We start from the raw sequence: 19201 nt of genomic DNA, 5'->3' as shown, positions 1-19201 counted from the left end.
ATGACACGTAAAAAGAGGTGTGGCCTAAATCGTAATCGAGGTTACATGTTTAATTAATCGTTATTTTGATTTAGGTCATATTTGCCCAGACCTATTAAGAGCTTATTGTGCACTATCACTCTTTGGCGTTCGAATATGACAAATTATCTGTTAGTATAAATGGACCTTTACACTTTTCAGTTCCCGCATTTTCACGTACAGAAACATAATGGAACGCTCCCCTTCCCGCATTGTGACAAGCATGTATGTGATGGTGATCGTGCGGGCACAGAAACTGGGTTCGCACAATCACCGCAGGAGACCAGCTGACTGATAGCCGAGCTCCCGCTGCAACAGCTGGGATTGGAGAAATCTCCAATCCTGGCAGTTTAACCCCTTAAATGCTGCAGTCAATAGTGACCATCTGCCGACGGGTTGCCATGGCAGCCAGGGGGACAGCCATGACTATATGCAGTGGCGTAACTACCGCTGTAGCAGCCATAGCGGCTGCCACGGGGCCCGCAGAATGAGGAGGCCTGCGCCGCCTCCTGGGACGAGCCCCCCCCCCCCTGCTCTGCCATAGGCTACAGGCCACATTCGGTCTGCAGCCTATCCGGTACAGGGTCAGGATCCCTGCGCGGGCCGGTGTGATGACGTCACTGGATCACACTGGCCTAGGCAAGGTTCCAATCGGCGTTGAGCTGCTCCGTTCGTCGGGGGAACGGGGCGAAGGTCCGTATAATTTTGTTTGTTTGTGGGTCATATATTGGGCTAAATACAAGGGTTGTGGGGGCACTATCTACAACGGGGGTGTATAGCACTGTTCACAGGCGGACGGGGTGTATGGCACAGTCTACAGGAGGGGGTTGTATGGTACAGTCTATAGGGGTACCCAGGGGGGGGGCAATCAAAAGTTTGCTATGGGGTCCAGTGTTTCCAAGTTACGCCTCTGACTGTATGCCTATGATGCAGTGCCAGAGTAATAAGTATACCAAAGCAATATATGAGCAATCAGAAGATCGCATTATAAAGTCCCCTAGTGGGACTGAAAAAAACAGTTAGGCTGGATTCACACGAGCACATTACGTCCGTAATGGACGGAACGTATTTCGGCTGCAAGTCCCGGACCGAACACACTGCAGGGAGCCGGGCTCCTAGCATCATAGTTATGTACGACGCTAGGAGTCCGTGCCTCTCCGTGGAACTACTGTCCTGTACTGAAAACACGATTACAGTATGGGACAGCGAGGTAGGGACTTCTAGCGTCGTACATAACTATGATGCTAGGAGCCCGGCTCCCTGCAGTGTCTTCGGTCCGGGATTAGCGGCCGAAATACGTTCCGTCCATTACGGACGTAACATGCTCGTGTGAATCCAGCCTAAAAGTTATAAAAAAGATAACGGTAAAAATAATAAAAAAATCCATTAAAAGTGGTTTTATTTGGAAAAGGTGTAAAAAAAACAAACAAACACACGTATAAGGTATCGCCGCACACGAAATGACCCAACAATAAATTTAACACATTGATTAAACTTGGTGAACGCCGCACAAGAAAATGTCAAGAAACCGGCAGAATTTAGGGGTTTTTTTTTTCCCATTCCCCTCAAAAAAATATAATAAAAGTTAATAAATAAGTCCCACATATCCCAAAATAGTACTAATGAAAACTGGACCTCGTCCTGCAAAAAACAAGCCCACATACGGCTACATCGATGAAAAAAAAAAAGTTATGGCTCTTGAAATTCGACGATGCAAAAATTAAATTAATTTTGTTTAAAAGTGTTTTTATTGTGCAAAAGTAGTAAAACATAAAAAACCTATATGTATTTGGTATCGCCGGAATCATACCGACCCATAGTATAAAGTTAACATGTTATTCATGCCGCGTATTGAACAGCGTAAATTTAAAGGCTAAAAACAATACTGGAACAGTTCTCTTTTTAAATAAAAGTTAATGTATTATATGCACCCAAATATGATGCCATTGAAAAATACAACTCCTCCCTCAAAACGAAAGCCCTCATACGGCTTTGTCGACTTAAAAATAAAAAAGTTATGACTTGGAATGCGAAGATAAAAAAAACTATGCCTGGTCATTAAGGCCAAAATAGGCCTGGTCATCAAGGGGTTAAAAAGAGCAGAATCTCTATTGTGTCTCTGTTTTCTTTTCTTTCTTTTTTTTATCAGAACCGCTTTTTAATCTTGGAGAGCCATTCTGTTCCATAAGCGATTACTTCAGAGAGTATACATGGCAGTATACATGGGAATGTGCACTAAGTATATATCCCTGCAGTGGCCTAGAATGGGAGGGAGTGTACAAAGGATCACATTACTGCCTGTGAGAAAACAGCACCACTGCATGCTGGGAAAGACCGTGCTTTCCAGTGAAGCAGAGGGACGAGAAATCAGGATTTACCGTCCTGTCTTATGCCCACAATCACAACCTTTGTCTAAGGTATTCCTGTCAGCGTTCTGTCTCCTTTTTTCTGATACAATGTTATAAACTACAATGTAAAGTCGTAACTAATGCATATTAAAACCAGATAGTATACAAGCTCAAGTATGACTTAAAGGAAGGACAGCACAGAGGAAACTATGTAAGAAATAATGTAAACTACATGAAGAAATGGCGTGATAGTGGTATTATATGTATGACCACTCCACGTGCCGGAGTTTCTATCTATGTAATATATCAATTTACTTTGATAAGCAACAGTTTCTTTGCCTGACGTAGTATTGACATTGAAAGAGGTAGCAACGTTGTAACGGGTGGTTTAGGGGCTACACACAACACACAACCGGCTACCTAAACCAATGGCAAACAAGTCCTTGTCAATGTAGAACCATAGAGGTGATACGTGCGTTATTGGTAGTGCTAAATGGGCACTGCTCATGCTGGCATAATTGTATTGGCACTGTTATAGCAGTAACCTGCTGTGGTTGGCACAATATTATGGGTAATTCTGTGGCTGGCACAATGATGTGGACTCTTCTGGTTTGGCACTACTATTTTACTTATATGTCTTCATGGATACAGCAGTAAGGAATAGCTGCAAGCTGGCATTACTGAGTAGGTTCTATGTGGTTCTAGTTTGGTGACACTCTACTGAGGGCACTACTATTTGAATCAATTAAGGGGCATTATGTGTGTGACTACCTCTGGTTACTAAGGCTATAAATTCAGGATTGTCTTGGTTTTGAAGATGTGGTGAGAATACTAATGGATGTAGTAAAGGGTTGAGGCATACAACAGAAATAGTGGCACATTTCCTATGTTTCTACAAATAAGGCTCATGTATGGCAGCAGACATTTTCGTGCCCCCCAAAATGCAGAGATATAGCATGTGTTCAGCAAGTCTCCAGACTGAGATGTTAATAATGGCTATATAGTGGGGAAATATATTAAGACTGGCGTGTCAAATGCCAGTCTTAAACTAACTTATGTCACCGGAAAATACGCCAAATATTTTAGTTTCAAAAGGTATTTATTGGTATATCGGTTCAGAAATGTGATACACAATTACATTTAATCAATCCTCGCGCAGGAAGATACAGTAGAAAGTGCTTGTATCAAACAGGGAGACATTTATAGGGAAATAAGGGATTTGGAGGGACAAAGGCCGGGAAAATATAAACCAACCAACTGAGCCATAAAATTACACATATCAGTCATGTGACTATAGAGCGAGCCTAGTGTCACAGTACTGGATCACAAATTATAGGGTAATAGTATACCGAAAGTCGGGTGAATGAGGGGAGGAAAGCCATGGGTTCCACACCGCACGATAGAGGTGGAGTGAATCAGTTCTCACAGCCTCAAGTTTTTCAAATATAACTATGCGATTGACTCTATTAATAACCATAGAGATATCAAGATCAGCTGTACGCCACTTGGATGCTATATGGATTCGAGCCGCTAGGAATATAAACTGGGCAAGCTTAAATTTAGAATTCGACATTCTGGGAGGAATTACTCCCAGTAGACATGTAGGAAGCTGTTTTGGGACAGTAAACTGGCAGATATTAGAGATCAAAGTACAGACACCCGACCAAAAAGTTGAGATTCGTGGGCAAGACCACCATATAAGGTACATAGTACCATCCAAGGTACATCCTCTGAAACACCCGGCCGAGACCGTTGGATATATGGCGTGGAGTTTTGCCAGGACGTAATATGCTCTATGTAGCAATTTCGTGGACGTCTCAACCAAGGATACCTGCCAGCTACCCTTACTAATAGTGTCACAGCATTGTCTCCACTGTGCAGGTGAGCGCGCGATACCCATGTCCTCCTCCCACTTCAACATATACGGTAATTTGGTATCGGGGTGTGGAGTATTAAAAATACTATATACCATAGATAACAAACCCAGTTGAGAGGGTGAGAAGAGTAATATTTTTTCCAAAAGGGTGTAAGACATATTCGTTTGGGTGGGAAGTAGTTTGTGCATAAAAGAAAACATCTGGATAGCCCTATACCGCTCAGGGACAGGGGGGGTATGGGCCTCATTGAATTGTGGATATGAAATCAGATGGTCAGCCCTAATGAAGTCATGAATTCTTGTTAGGTTTTTGGAATACCACCAGCGATAGTTTGAGCTCTGAAGACCAAGGGAAACCCCGGATTTCCAAATATAGAAAGCAGCGGGGAGCATCGGGATTGCAGCCCATGTCGGAATCTAACTGATCGCCATAGGATTAGGGAATGATATGAAAGGAGGGAGATATTCTTTAACGTGGTCGGTGGGGGTGATACCATCCATATCAATGCGCCCCATGAATAGGGTGTAATTTGAGCCGCCTCCAATGAGACCCACATCGGTGCCCTATCTGGCGGGAGATGTGTTAGCAACAGTTGAGCCACCCTAGCTGCCTTGTAGTAGTTTAGCATATTGGGAACCGAGAGCCCCCCCCACTCTTTTATGAAACATCATGACACGTGTCGATATCCTGGGGCGTTTATTGTTCCAAATAAATTTAAAAATGTCTTTCTGGAGGAGTTGCAGATCACCCTTCTGAAGGGGGATAGGAAGGGTTCTAAATAAATAGAGTAATCTGGGAAGGGTCACCATTTTGATCGCATTAATTCTACCCACCCAAGAAATCGGAAGTTTAGTCCACTTTGCCATATCAGCCCTAATAGTCTTAAATAACGGTGGGTAATTGTATTTGTACAGTGTATCAAGGGAGGGGGTCAAAGCTATGCCCAAGTAGGGGAGGTATTGCGTTTTGGGTGTGGAAGCCAAAATGTATTTCTATCAGTTTTTTCAGGGAAGGTGGGACGTTACAATACAGGGCCTCCGATTTAGATTGATTCACACGTAATCCTGAGACTGCGGAGAAGGAGCCGAGAGCCGCAATCAGATTCGGGAGGGAAGTTAACAGCTTAGTGAGAGTGAGGATGAGGTCATCAGCAAAGAGACTTAACTTTTGTTCCCTATTACGAACATTCAGTCCCGTAATATTTGGATTACATCTAATGAGCTCCGCTAACGGTTCCATAGCAAGTGCAAATAAAGCTGGCGATAGGGGACAGCCCTGTCTAGTACCTCTCTGAATGCGTATAGGATGAAGTGTGGTAGCTGGTAATTTAAGGTGTGCCTCAGGGTTGTGATATATTGTCCTGACAGCTCGAAGAAAGGGACCCCCAATCCCCACCTTTTCTAATACTTTAAATAGGTATTCCCAGGAAAGGCTATCAAAAGCCTTTTTGATGTCTAATGCTAGAAGGATCATCTTGGATTTAATGGCGTTGGCTGAATGTATAGTATTGAGGATTTTACTAACATTATCAGGTGCTTCCCGTCCTGGAATAAATCCTACTTGATCTCTATGAATTAATTGAGGCATATACCTGTTCAATCGTTTGGCTAGAATAGAAGTAAATATTTTAGTGTCTAGGTTAAGTAATGATATCGGTCTGTAATTACCTGCCAGCAAGGGGTCCTTGTTAGGTTTGGGAATAACTGTAATCATGGCGGAAAGAAATTCAGTAGGCATGGGGCGACCCTTCATCAGGTCCGTACAAAAGCTTACTATATGCGGGACTAACTGTTGGGAGAATTTTTTGTAGTATAGGGTCGTGAATCCATCGGGTCCCGGGGCCTTCCCCAATTTCAACTCTTTAATAGTGTCCTCCACCTCATCGCTCGAAATCTCGGCATTCAAAAATTCAATATCCGTTTCGGAAAGTTGAGGGATATTGACAGAGGCTAAAAAATCCCTCACCGCAGTCTCAGAAGGGGGAGAGGGGTTGGCATATAAAGTTTGGTAGAACTTGGTAAAGACCTCATGAATACGGTCCGGGTTAGAGGTGGTCTGTCCCGGGCGTGATTGGAGACAAAACACCTGATTGATTCGCTGTCGAGCCTTAAGCTGTTGGGCCATAAGTTTATCTGGTTTATTGGCCCATTTATAATATTTTGACTGAGTCCATCTAAGGTCTTTTTCTGTCTTGTTGGTCAGTAACATATCAATCTGGAACTTGGTATCTCTAATAGCACGAATGAGATATAAGGAAGGACTTCGTTGATTGGCCGCCACCAGTCGGGCCAGTTTAGCTTCAAGGGCATTTTGGGCCTGAGACCGTTCTTTTTTACAACGAGAAGCCATTGCTATTATCCTGCCCCTTATAAATGCGTTATGGGCAAGCCACACAGTATGTGAGTTAACATCAGGAGTGGAGTTATCCATAAAGTATTGAGAGAGTTCAGTCTGAATCTGGAGCTGAACCGTAGGGTTAGATAAGAGTGACTCATTGAGCCTCCAGGAGAAGGGCATGGTGCCTCGTTTGGAAAAATCTAATTCAGCTAGAACTATATCATGATCTGACCAGGCAGACAGGATATGTCTAGAGTAGGCCAATAAGGGGAGGGAGTTAGTTGAGGCCAGGATCATGTCGATCCGGGTGTATAGACGATGCGCCGGAGAGAAGTATGTATAGCCCCGTTGCGCCCCATTATATTCTCTCCAAGTATCTGCAATAGAAAGCGAGCCCAGAATCTTATTGATCAAAGCCGCCTGAATACGAGTGCGTCTACAGGGAGCGGGCGAGGAACGGTCTAGTGTAGTGTTCATCACAAAATTAAAATCCCCACTCCATATCAAGTGTTGGTACTGTACAGTGAGTAAGGTATCATGTAACCCGTCAAAAACTGAAGCGGGTCTTCATTTGGAGCGTAAGAATTCACTATACATAGGACTTTATCATATAACACACCTAGTATGATCACAAATCTGCCCTGGGGGTCTACTATAGTCTCAGTGACCTGGATAGGAAAACTGTTCTTAATTAAGGTGACCACTCCGCGTGATTTAGAGGGAAATGTAGCAGAGTAAAATGTAGTATACCGGGGATGAAAGAATTTAGGATGAGACATAGGTGTGAAATGGGATTCCTGCAAACAAATAATATCGGGGTTATGCTTAACATAGGAGAGAAATGCTTTTCTCCTTTTCTCCTTTTCTGTGGGGAATTGAATCCCCTCACATTATGACTTAGTACTCTACACATAGTACAGGGAAGGGAGTGGCATACGCCCGGCAGTTACACAGAGCAGAGAATTACTAGGCATACAGTGAAGCAGGAGTAAGTGACTGGTACTTTTCGCACATAAGCTCATATATGGCATAGAGCGCGAAATAAACAAATTAAACAAAAAACAACGGACAAGTGTCCAACTATTCTGTGGAGTATTCCGCAGACAGGTAGTGCCTCCCGGGGTGCACATCTCTGCTACAGCAATTCTCACAAAAAAGACCGGCATGGTGGCCAGCAGCACTAAGTCTGGTGATAGGATCTAGCCGGAAAGTTCCTTGGTACAAGAAATAGCAATTATAGCCTAGATAAGGCGGAGCATACAGAAATAATGTAGTTCCCCATAGGGCATGATACTCATCTGGATGCCAAGCGGAAGAAGAGGATCCTTATACATTGTGTCCTCCTAGCCCCCGGGAATCGGGCAGCCTAGTAGTAGGGTTCGAGGTTCTCGGCCCGGGCGTCCAGGTCCTAGTTGGTCGTTGAGGTCTGGGCGGGAGAGCTGAGACCGGGACCACTGGGAGTCCAGCACAACGTAAGGCATCTCGACCCTCTACCTGCGATTTAACCACATAGGTTCTGTTGTTCACCTGGAAGTTAAGAGAAAAGGGGAATCCCCATCGGTAACGGACCTGGGCCGTCTGTAGAGCTTGAGTGATGTCTCGCATTTCTCTCCGACGTTGGAGTGTGGAGGGTGCCAAGTCTGCATACAAGTGAACTGAGGGTGGCATACCCGGTAGGGGTGAGAGATTCCGTGCCGCCATTAGGATCTGATCTCTTGCCTCTGGATAATGAAACTTCAGGATCACATCACGTGGTAGATCTGGGTTGCGTGGTCGCGTCAGGGCTCTGTGAACCCTATCCATCCGAAATAAATCAATGGTAGCCTGAGCTACGAGAGTACGAAACAGTGTGGTGAGAGTGGGTTCCAGTTCTGTACCGGTTTCCGGTAGGCCTCTGACCCGCAGATTCCCTCTCCGGGACCTATTCTCAAGGTCTTCTAATTTCAATTCCAGTGCCTCCAACTGTGCTGCGTGTGTGTCAATATCCCTGCGGTCTGTCTCCAGAGCATCCACCATGTCATCAGCTCGAGTTTCTATGTCAGAGACTCGTTGGCCCACTTCATGTATTTGGCGGGAAAATTCGGCCACCGCCTGTGTTAGTTCCGTTCGGAACAATGCTGCAATATTCCTGAATAAATCATCAGTGTCAGTGTGAGTTGTGGTTGCTGAAGGTGAGGGCGGCAGGGATGTATCCGCCGCTGACGAACTCTCACTGACCTGAGCTGCGGCCGGGTCGGCCATGATGGATTGCCTCGTGGTGCGGAATATCTCCAGTATAGTTTGTGAAGGAGCAGGAGTTGCCGGTCCCCGAGGCTTTGATTTGTTGGTCCGGGTCATACTGCACATTACCGGACTTTTTGGCTGCGAAGGAGCTGTGTAAAACAGCGCTAATACGGCTTAATCAGTGCTGCCGGAGCGGAGCTCACATCAGGTGCGTCCTGTTCGTGGAGCTTCGCGCATGCGCCCCGCCAAATATTTTAAGGAGGGCACACCTCTTAATATATTTGGCTGTACGTGCAACAGAAATGAAAATCTACAGCTGCTATAAATTTGCACCATAACTTACGCTAGTTTCTAGGGTATCCGTACCAAACCCAAATTTTTTTCCTGGTATCAGTCTACTAACAAGTTTATCTCTATGATAGAAAATGTGCTGTAACATTGGACCCTAATACAGACGGTCCCAAGGACATGAATATGTGTTGGAGGTGCGACATTTCAGCACCTCATTGACTGTTCACTGCCCCTATTCTATAGTCTCCATATTTATCTAATTCCAGGCCTGCGAGCCCTTTTCATTTTATTATAAGTGTCTGCAATAAGAATACCGCGGAGCTACTCTGAGAATTTCTATACATGTTTCTATAGACACAAAAATCAGATAAATGTTATAAATTGTAACAATCCTTTAAGCATTTGTCATAGTTCCATAATGTCTTTTTATAAAGTTGTGATAAGTCATCGGATTGGCTTCAAATCTAATATGACAATGGATAGTTATAAATGATGAATGGCATCTGTATTTCAAGTTTACAGAGGTGGAACCAGAACAATGGGCTACATTTACATATTAACCCTTTCATGCCGACAATCTGTACATAAACGTCCTTTTCGCACATACCCCGTGCAGCCAGGGCGTGAATATACAGATCACTGTTCCAGCAGGCATAGCGCTGTGAAAAGCGCTCGGACGCCGGCTGGGTCAGTGTCTGCGGCTCCCCAGCAACCTGTTCTCTGACAGCCGAACCGATTGGTTCAGCTGCAGAGAATACGATCACCGGTATTAACCGCTTCCTGACCGCCCCCACAGTAAATTCACGTCGGCGCATGCTGGGATCTGTGCAGCGCCGACGTGAATTCACAGTGGGTGTTAAAAGCGCGATCAGGGTGTCTAAGGGTAGTGCTGACACCCGGGTCGCGCTGTTCACCCCTGCCTCTCGTCCCGGAGACATGACCGGGACCTGATTGGTTCAGGTCCCGATCATGTGATCGCAGGAAAAGTTTGTTGTAGAAACAAACTGGAAAGTTTGTTGCTGCAACAAACTTTCCCGAGGACCGATTGCGGGTGCTGCCATTCACGGAAGCCTATGAGGACCAGCTGGTCCTCATAGGCTTCCTGTCAGTGTGACTGTTAACGTCACACTGACAGTTTATAACACGTTACACAACCTAGGTAGTGTAATGTATTATAGCAGCCATCAGTGCTGCAGGTCTTCAAGTACAACAAGTAAAAATAAGTTATAATCTCCAAAAACATTAAAATGCTTTTTTTCCTATAATAGGTCTTTTATTATAGGAAAAAAAAATAAAACATTAAAAAAGTACACATATTTGGTATCACCGCGTTCGTAACGACCCCAACTATAAAACTATAATGTTATTTTTCCCGCACGGTGAACACCGCAAATTTTTTTTTAAAAACTATACTAGCATCACTATTTTTTTGGTCATCACCCCTCCCAAAATATAGAATAAAAAGTGATCAAAAATTTGCATGTTCCCCAAAATAATACCAATAAAAACTACAACCCGTCCCGTAAAAAACAAGCCCTTACACAGCTTTCTTGACTGAAAAATAAAACAATTATGGCTCTTAGAATATGGTGACACAGAAAATAAATAATTTTAAAGAAAAGTGATTTTATTGTGCAAACGTCACAAAACATAAAAAAAACTATATACATATGGTATCGCCGTAATCGTACCGACCTGCAGAATAAAGTAAAATTTCATTTATAGAGCACAGTGAACCCCGTAAAAAAAAAAAGACAAAAAAAATTGTCAAAATGTGTGTTTTTTTTTTATCACTTTGCTTGCCAAAAAAATCGAATAAAAAGTGATCAAAAAATCACATGTACCCTAAAATGGTACCAATGAAAACTACAGATTGTAACGTAACAAATAAGACCTCACACAGCTCCGGTGGAGAAAAAGTTAAAAAAAGTTCTGCCGCTCAGAATATAGCGACAGAAATTGTGCAGTGTCCAAAAGCGGATAAGATTGGGCACCATTTACACTACCGTTCAAAAGTTTAGGGTCACTTCGAAATGTCCTTATTTTTGAAAGAAAAGCACAGTTTTTTTCAATGAAGATAACATTAAATTAATCAGAAATACACTCTATACATTGTTAATGTGCTAAATGACTATTCTAGCTGCAAACGTCTGGTTTTTAATGCAATATCTACATAGGTGTATAGAGGCCCATTTCCAACAACCATCACTCCAGTGTTCTAATGGTACATTGTGTTTGCTTACTGTGTTAGAAGGCTAATGGATGATTAGAAAACATTTGAAAACCCAGTTTTGCTGTTTAGAGGAGCTATAAAACTGACCTTCCTTTGAGCTAGTTGAGAATCTGGAGCATTAAATTTGTGGGTTCGATTAAACTCTCAAAATGGCTAGAATAAGAGAGCTTTCATGTGAAACTCGACAGTCTATTCTTGTTCTTAGAAATGAAGGCTATTCCATGCGAGAAATTGCCAAGAAACTGAAGATTTCCTACAACGGTGTGTACTGCTCCCTTCGGAGGACAGCACACACAGGCTCTAACCAGAGTAGAAAGAGAAGTGGGAGGCCCCGCTGCACAACTGAGCAACAAGACAAGTACATTAGAGTCTCTAGTTTGAGAAATAGACGCCTCACAGGTCCTCAACTGGCAGCTTCATTAAATAGTACCCGCAAAACGCCAGTGTCAACGTCTACAGTGAAGAGGCGACTCCGGGATGCTGGCCTTCAGGGCAGAGTGGCAAAGAAAAAGCCATATCTGAGACTGGCTAATAAAAGGAAAAGATTAATATGGGCAAAAGCACACAGACATTGGACACAGGAAGATTGGAAAAAAGTGTTATGGACAGACGAATCGAAGTTTGAGGTGTTTGGATCACACAGAAGAACATTTGTGAGACGCAGAACAACTGAAAAGATGCTGGAAGAGTGCCTGACGCCATCTGTCAAGCATGGTGGAGGTAATGTGATGGTCTGGGGTTGCTTTGGTGCTGGTAAAGTGGGAGATTTGTACAAGGTAAAAGGGATTTTGAATAAGGAAGGCTATCACTCCATTTTGCAACGCCATGCCATATCCTGTGGACAGCGCTTGATTGGAGCCAATTTCATCCTACAACAGGACAATGACCCAAAGCACACCTCCAAATTATGCAAGAACTATTTAGGGAAGAAGCAGGCAGCTGGTATTCTATCTGTAATGGAGTGGCCAGCGCATCACCAGATCTCAACCCCATAGAGCTGTTGTGGGATCAGCTTGACAGTATGGTACGCAAGAAGTGCCCATCAAGCGAATCCAACTTGTGGGAGGGCCTTCTGGAAGCATGGGGTGAAATTTCTCCCGATTACCTCAGCAAATTAACAGCTAGAATGCCAATGGTTTGCAATGCTGTAATTGCTGCAAATGGAGCATTCTTTGATGAAAGCAAAGTTTGAAGGAGAAAATTATTATTTCAAATAAAAATCATTATTTCTAACCTTATCAATGTCTTGACTATATTTTCTAGTCATTTTGCAACTCATTTGATAAATATAAGTGTGAGTTTTCATGGAAAACACAAAATTGTCTGGGTGACCCCAAACTTTTGAACGGTAGTGTATCAGTGCGACACCGGCCACACATCTATGAATTATTATTTATTTACTGCATGATTATATCCTCTTATTATGCCCTGATGTACTCTGCCTAGCTTACATATGCCACCACATTATAAACTGAAATACCAGCAAAACCCCAAACAGAGCTATTACCAAGCAAAATCTGCGCTCCAAAAGCCAAATGGCGCTCCTTCCCTTCTGAGCTCTGCCGTGGGTCCAAACAGCAGTTTATTACCACATATGGGATATTTCCGTAATCGTGAGAAATAGCTTTACAAGTTTTGGGGTGCTTTTTATTATTTATTACTTGTAAAAATGACATTTTTTTATATTTTTTTTAGATTTTCATTTTCACAGACATATTCCAATAAATAAAGCAAAAGACCTGTTGGGTCAAGATGCTAACTATACCCCTAGATAAATTCCTTGAGGTGAGATTCCATTGTTTTGGCACCACAAGACCTCTTCAAACCTGACATGGTGCCTAAAATATATTCTACAAAAAAGGAGACCCCAAAATCCTCTAGGTGCTCCTTTGCTTGTGAGGCCTGTGTTTCAGTCCATTATCATACTAGAGCCACATGTGGGATATTTCTAATAACTGCAGAATCTGGGCAATAAATATTGAGTTGCGTTTCTCTGGTAAAACCTTCTGTGTTACAGGAAAAATGTATTACAAATTAATTTCGGTAAAAAAATTACATTTGTAAATTTCACCTCTACTTTGCTTTAATTCCTGTGAAGCACCTAAAGGGTTAATAAACTTTCTGAATGCTGTTTTGAATACTTTGAGGGGTGCAGTTTTTAAAATGGGGTCATTTATGGGGTCTATCTAGTACATAAGGCCCTCAAGGCAACTTCAAATCCGAACTGGCCCTTGACAAAATAGCCTTTTGAAATTTTCTTGAAAATGTGAGAAATTGCTGCTAAAGTTCTAAGCCTTGTAACGTCCTAGAAAAATAAAATAATGTTCAAAAAACAATCCAAATATAAAGTAGACATATGGGGGATGTTAATTAGAAACAATTTTGTGTGGTATTGCTATCTGTTTTACAAGTAGATTACATTTAAAATTAGAAAAATTATTATTTTTGCACATTTTCTTTACATTTTGGTGTTTTTCACAAATAAGCTATGAATTTATTGACCAAATTTTTCCACTAACATAAAGTACAATATGTCACGAGAAAACAATCTCTGAATCGCTTGGATAGGCAAAAGCATTCCAGCGTTACTAGCACATAAAATGACACATGTCAGATTTATGGTGTAAATACTGTAATAACACTAGTCTAAACTATAGTAATAAACCCGCAATAGGTAGATCCATAAAGTGTTTGTAGGTAAATAAGAATGTTCTGATCAAGCCCATTGAGTGACGATCATTAATAACCAGCACTGGTATTAGCGGTCTATAAATATCACTGGTTGTCCTAGGAAGGTGAGACCACCACTTCTAGTCCTTCACTATCTATTCCCTATCATAGTCTGGATTTGACTGATGCCATCTAATTTCCATCGGTTAGTATAATTCTGATTTGTTTACTGGTTCTGGAAACAAGACTTTTATTCAGGGCCTTTTAAAACAATAATATGGCAAACATTCTGCATTTAGTATTTGTGATGTATTACTGAATTACTTATTATTTAATGATTTCACTATTGCAAGAGTTAGGGTTGGCTCCAGGTTTATGTGGGTTGTTGGGCAACAATGTCACAGTGTGCCCCATTGTCTACTGCCACCTATGGTTTAACAAGCATAGACCATCACCATGGGCCCCCTAAGTCCAGTGTGCCCTGGCATCTGTCTAGGTTTGCCCGGTGCTGACACTGGCTTTGCCCAGAGTTGTGTTTACTGTGGACAAAGTCAAGTTAAAGCGTAACTAAACTTTCGTCCAAAAAAAAATAAAAATGAAACTGCTATTATGTCACTCTATGTGAATACATTACTCCTAGTAATTTTTTGAAACTTCCAAGTACCTTTTTTGCAGCTTTTTTTTCGTTGTGCAACAGTCCACATCTATTTTCTCACACTTCCTGATTCTGGCCAGTTGCTAGGGGTCTGTTTTACTTTGTGTTATATTTGCCAATACTGTATGCAATATCCAATCTTCCCATAGTTCCCATCATGCACCTAAACAGCCAGCCAATCCGAAAAACCCCAGGTCCTTGTGCTGCTTTTTGCTTTCTATATATGCACAGAGCCACCTGTACTGCTGGACTGTGGATTCTCTGTATGTATTTGTGTGTATATATACGTCCAGCAGCACCAGCTTAGAATATGGATGGGTGCGCGCCTTGGGAACCCAATCAAGATGCCAAATCTTACAATATATGTCCAAAAATAGGGAACACTCCAAGTCAAAGTGAAAAAATATTGCTTTTAATAGCTCTCGTGCAACGTTTCGGCTGCTTGAAAAAGGCTCCCTATGTAGAGCCGAAACGTTGCACGAGGGCTATTAAAAGCAATATTTTTTCACTTTGACTTGGAGTGCTGCCTATTTTTGGACATAGATAGATAGATAGATAGATAGATAGATAGATAGATATACATATATATATATATATATCTCATAACCTACTGGGGTGTTTGTGGGAGCTGTACATTATATTAGTACACTTAGAGCTATAATAACCTGCAGTTCCTTTACAGCCGGCGCGCGAGCTGTTAGGCCCTGTTCACACAGAGTATTTTCTGCCTCAAAATTTCTTCAGGAATTTTGAGGCAGATTTTGACCTGCCTGCACTTTCTTGCCATGGTTTTCGCCACAATGCCCTCTGTAGATACTGCCACACACCCACCCGTAGATAAGGCCACAGTGCCCTCTGTAGATAATGCCACAGTGCCCTCTGTAGATACTGCCACACACCCACCCATAGATAATGCCTCACACCCCACCAGATAATACCATAGTGCCCTCTGTAGATGCCACCCCTCCTAAATAATGCCACAGTGCCCTCTATAGATACTGCCACATTGCCCTCTAGATACTGCTACAGAGAGCCAGCCAGAGAGTTGCCGACGCTTTGGCCGGGGATTCCTCTGCTGGAGGAGCCCCTGACGTCACTGTCCATAGACAGTGATGTCAGGGGATCCTCCTGGACTGGAATGTGATGTCAGGTTCAACCCCAGAGCCGGTGTCCCAGAGAAAAGCATTAGTATAGGCTCTGCTCCAGAACTCTGGGGAACCCCCTGACATCAGTGTCCATATATGGACAGTGATGTCAGGGGCTTGTCCAGAGCTGGAGTCCCGGAGCAGAGTCGCTTCTACCACTCTGCCTGGGATTCCAGCTCTGTCCCTGACAACACGGTCTATAAATGGACAGTGATGTCAGGGGCAACCCTAGCGCTCTGCCCGGGACTCCAGCTCTGCTCCTGATATCACTATCCACATATATGCACAGTGATATCAGGAGCAACCCCAGAGCCGGAGTCTCGGGCAGAGCGCTAATAGCGCTGGAAAAGCCCCTGACATCACTGTTCATGTATGGACAGTGAGGTCAGGGGATTCCACAGAGTCCCGGAGCACAGCCTATACTAGCGGCTCTGTGTTTGCGGGCCGCAGATGACAGCCTCAGGCTATATAGAGGGTGAAGAGGGGTGCAGGCGATGTCGGTGCCGGGCGGAAGCTTCTACAGTATCTCTATATACACTATGGAGCGGGCGGTAGCAGAGAGCATCATATTCTCTGCCTCTGCCGGTTCCCTAGTGAATATAGAGGGGAAGAGATGGTGCAGGGAGAATGCGCCGGGCATAGGCTTCTTCTACAGTGCCTCTACACACTATGGAGCCAAAAGTAGCAGAGTGCATCATGTTCTCTGTGCTCTGCCTCCACCGGTTCCATAGTGACTATAGAGGGGTGCAGGGAGAGTGCGCCGGACAGAGGCTTCTTCTACAGCACCTCTATATACACTATGAAGTGGGCAGTAGCGGAGCGCATCATATCTGCTGCCGCCGGTTCCATAGTGTATATAAAGGGGGGTGAGAGGGATGTGGCGACGGACGGAGGCTTCTTCTCCCCAAGAGCCTCTGTACACACGGACAGCAGCAGAGCGCATCACATTCTCTTCCCTGCACTCTACTGCTGCCTGCTACTCTATAGAGAACTGTATAGTATATAGACAGGGCCGCCATCAGGAATTTCGGGGCCCCATACAGCTAAATTTTCAGGGCCCCCCTACCGTGGCACCGCCTGTTAACGGTACTCCATCCAGCACTTTATCATGCTACCCAGGGCCGCCATCAGGGGGTATTAGGGGTACTGATGTGAGGGGCCCGGCCAAACCTAATTGAAAGGGGGGCCCGGCAACTGCCGCGACTTGCCTTTGGTAGGAAAAAAAACAGGCCCCTGCAATGGGGCCCGTTTTTTTCACCAAAAGAATGTCGTGAGCTGCCGGGCCCCCCTCTCGTCATGGGGGCCGTCAAACACCGATCGCGCGCACCCGGAAACTCCCACGCGTGCGCACTCGCAAACTCCCGCGCGTGCGAGCACGCACCCGCGACCGTACGCGCATGCGTCCGCGAGTACGCATCCGCGATCGCACGTAGCCGCGACCGCCCGCCCGCGCACCCGCGACCGCCTGGAACCGCGCACCGAATTTTGAGGTAGATTTTGACCTGCCCACACTATCTTGCCGCATTTTTTGCCCGCGGCGATTGAGGACAGCAGACAAAAAATGCAGCGAAAAATGCATTTTCTGCCTCCCATTGATTTCAATGGGAGGTCAGAGGCGGAACCGCGGCAAGAAAGGAAATGCTGCTTTTCCTTTTTTCTGCGACTGGCTCCCATTGATTTCAGATTAAATCAATGGGAGGCGGTTTTGGAAGTTGTTTGGTGCTGATTCTGACGCAGTGTCCGATTCAATATCAAGGCCCAAAAACTCTGTGAACTGGGCCTTATTGTTAGGGCTTAGGGTATGTTCACACGCACTAATTACGGACGTAATTCGGGCGTTTTTGCCCCGAATTACGTCCGAAAATAGCGCCTCTATTGCGATGACAAACATCTGCCCATTGAAAGCAATGGGCAGACGTTTGTCTGTTCACACGAGGCGTATATTTACGCGCCGCTGTCAAATGACGGCGCGTAAATAGACGCCCGCGTTAAAAAAGTGACCTGTCACTTCTTGGGGCGTAATTGGAGCCGTTATTCATTGACTCCAAGCGCCTGCACATGCCGTTATGGCTGAAATTACGGGGATGTTTTCAGGCGGAAACATCCCCGTAATTTCAGCCATTACGGACGCTGTCGTGTGAACATACCCTTATTCAGACGAACGTGTAATACATCTGTGCAACGTGCGTGATTCTCACGCGCCTCGCACGGACCTATGTTACTCTACGTGACCGTGCAGACTGTCAGTGATTTTCACGCAGCGTGTGTCCGCTGCGTAAAACTCACGACATGTCCTATATTTGTGCATTGTTCGCGCATCACGCACCCATTGAAGTCAAAGGGTGCGTGAAAGTCACGCCCAGCACTTCTGCAGCCGTATAAACTATGAATGAAAACAGAAATGCACCACGTGCTACAAACATACAAACAGTGTCATAATGATGGTGGCTGCGTGAAAATCACGCAGCCACGCATCATACGCTGCTGACACACGGAGCTGTTATGGACCTTTTGCATGCGCAAAACGCCATGGTTTTTGCGCGCGCAAAAAGCACACGCTCGTGTGCATCCGGCCTTAGGGTAGGAGCACACTAGGCATGAACACTGTGGATTTTATGCAACACATTTTATTGTGGACAATCCGCAGAGTATTACAGTCGCAGCCGAGTGGGTGAGATTTCAACAAATGTCATCCACACGCTGCAAAAAAAATGGACCTGCAGTGTGGCTTTTTAAGCCGCAGCATGTCAATTTATGCTGCAGAATCGCTGCTCCTCTGTTGTGGAAATGCTGCGGTTCTGCCGCAAAAATCACAAATGAGAAAAAAAAAAAGGTACTTTTTTAAATTGATAAAGTTTAGACTTGCCGCGGCCGTAGTCCTGGTGACGCGATCCTCTATTCTTAGCGCAGCCCCGCCTCCTGTCATGACGTTTCATCCCATGTGACTGCTGCAGCGGTCACATGGTCTATAGCGTCATCCCAGGAGGCGGGGCTACGTTCAGAAGAGAGAGATGCGTCACCAGGACTACGGCCGGGGCAAGTCTAAACTTTTTTTTCCCTGCAGGATTCCCGCAGCGGACATGCCTCACGAAACCTGCGCCACTATTTGGTGCGGTTTTGCTGGCAGAATTCCCTGTGGCTACCGGGGCGGATAAGCTGTGTAGTTTTACTCAGCTTTAACGCTTTAACGTTTCTTTCCACTGTGTATTTAACGCGCTAGAGTCAAGTAAAAGATTGCTACATCTGTAGATACAATTTTGAGGCCTGAAGATTAGTGTTATAACAACGAGTGTTAATCCTTCATTTTATATTAAGCACAGTGGTGTTGGGAATGCATAGTCATCTGAAGACAGTTTGTTTTACAATAGTCTGTGTGTAATGATGGGTCTGTATTTTTAATGACT

General features: G+C 44.3%; 1 protein-coding gene across 2 annotated transcripts in view; it reads left to right on the top strand.

Moving 5' to 3' along the window:
* Nucleotides 1-2351: 2351 nt before the first annotated feature.
* The window catches only part of ADHFE1 (alcohol dehydrogenase iron containing 1), a 56042-nt gene continuing 39192 nt past the window's right edge, over nucleotides 2352-19201 (top strand). The window contains exon 1 of one of the 2 annotated variants that reach the window (XM_075828299.1): nucleotides 2352-2435. The gene's annotated coding sequence lies outside the window, so the exon portion shown is untranslated. The remainder of the gene's footprint in view (nucleotides 2436-19201) is intronic. The other variant, XM_075828298.1, reaches the window with a different exon arrangement.

This window comes from Rhinoderma darwinii, chromosome 5, assembly GCF_050947455.1.
Source record: "Rhinoderma darwinii isolate aRhiDar2 chromosome 5, aRhiDar2.hap1, whole genome shotgun sequence".
NCBI classification, from domain to species: Eukaryota; Metazoa; Chordata; class Amphibia; order Anura; family Rhinodermatidae; genus Rhinoderma; species Rhinoderma darwinii.
The sequence above is the reverse complement of the archived record's forward strand: the minus strand, read 5'-3'. Positions and strand labels throughout refer to the sequence as shown.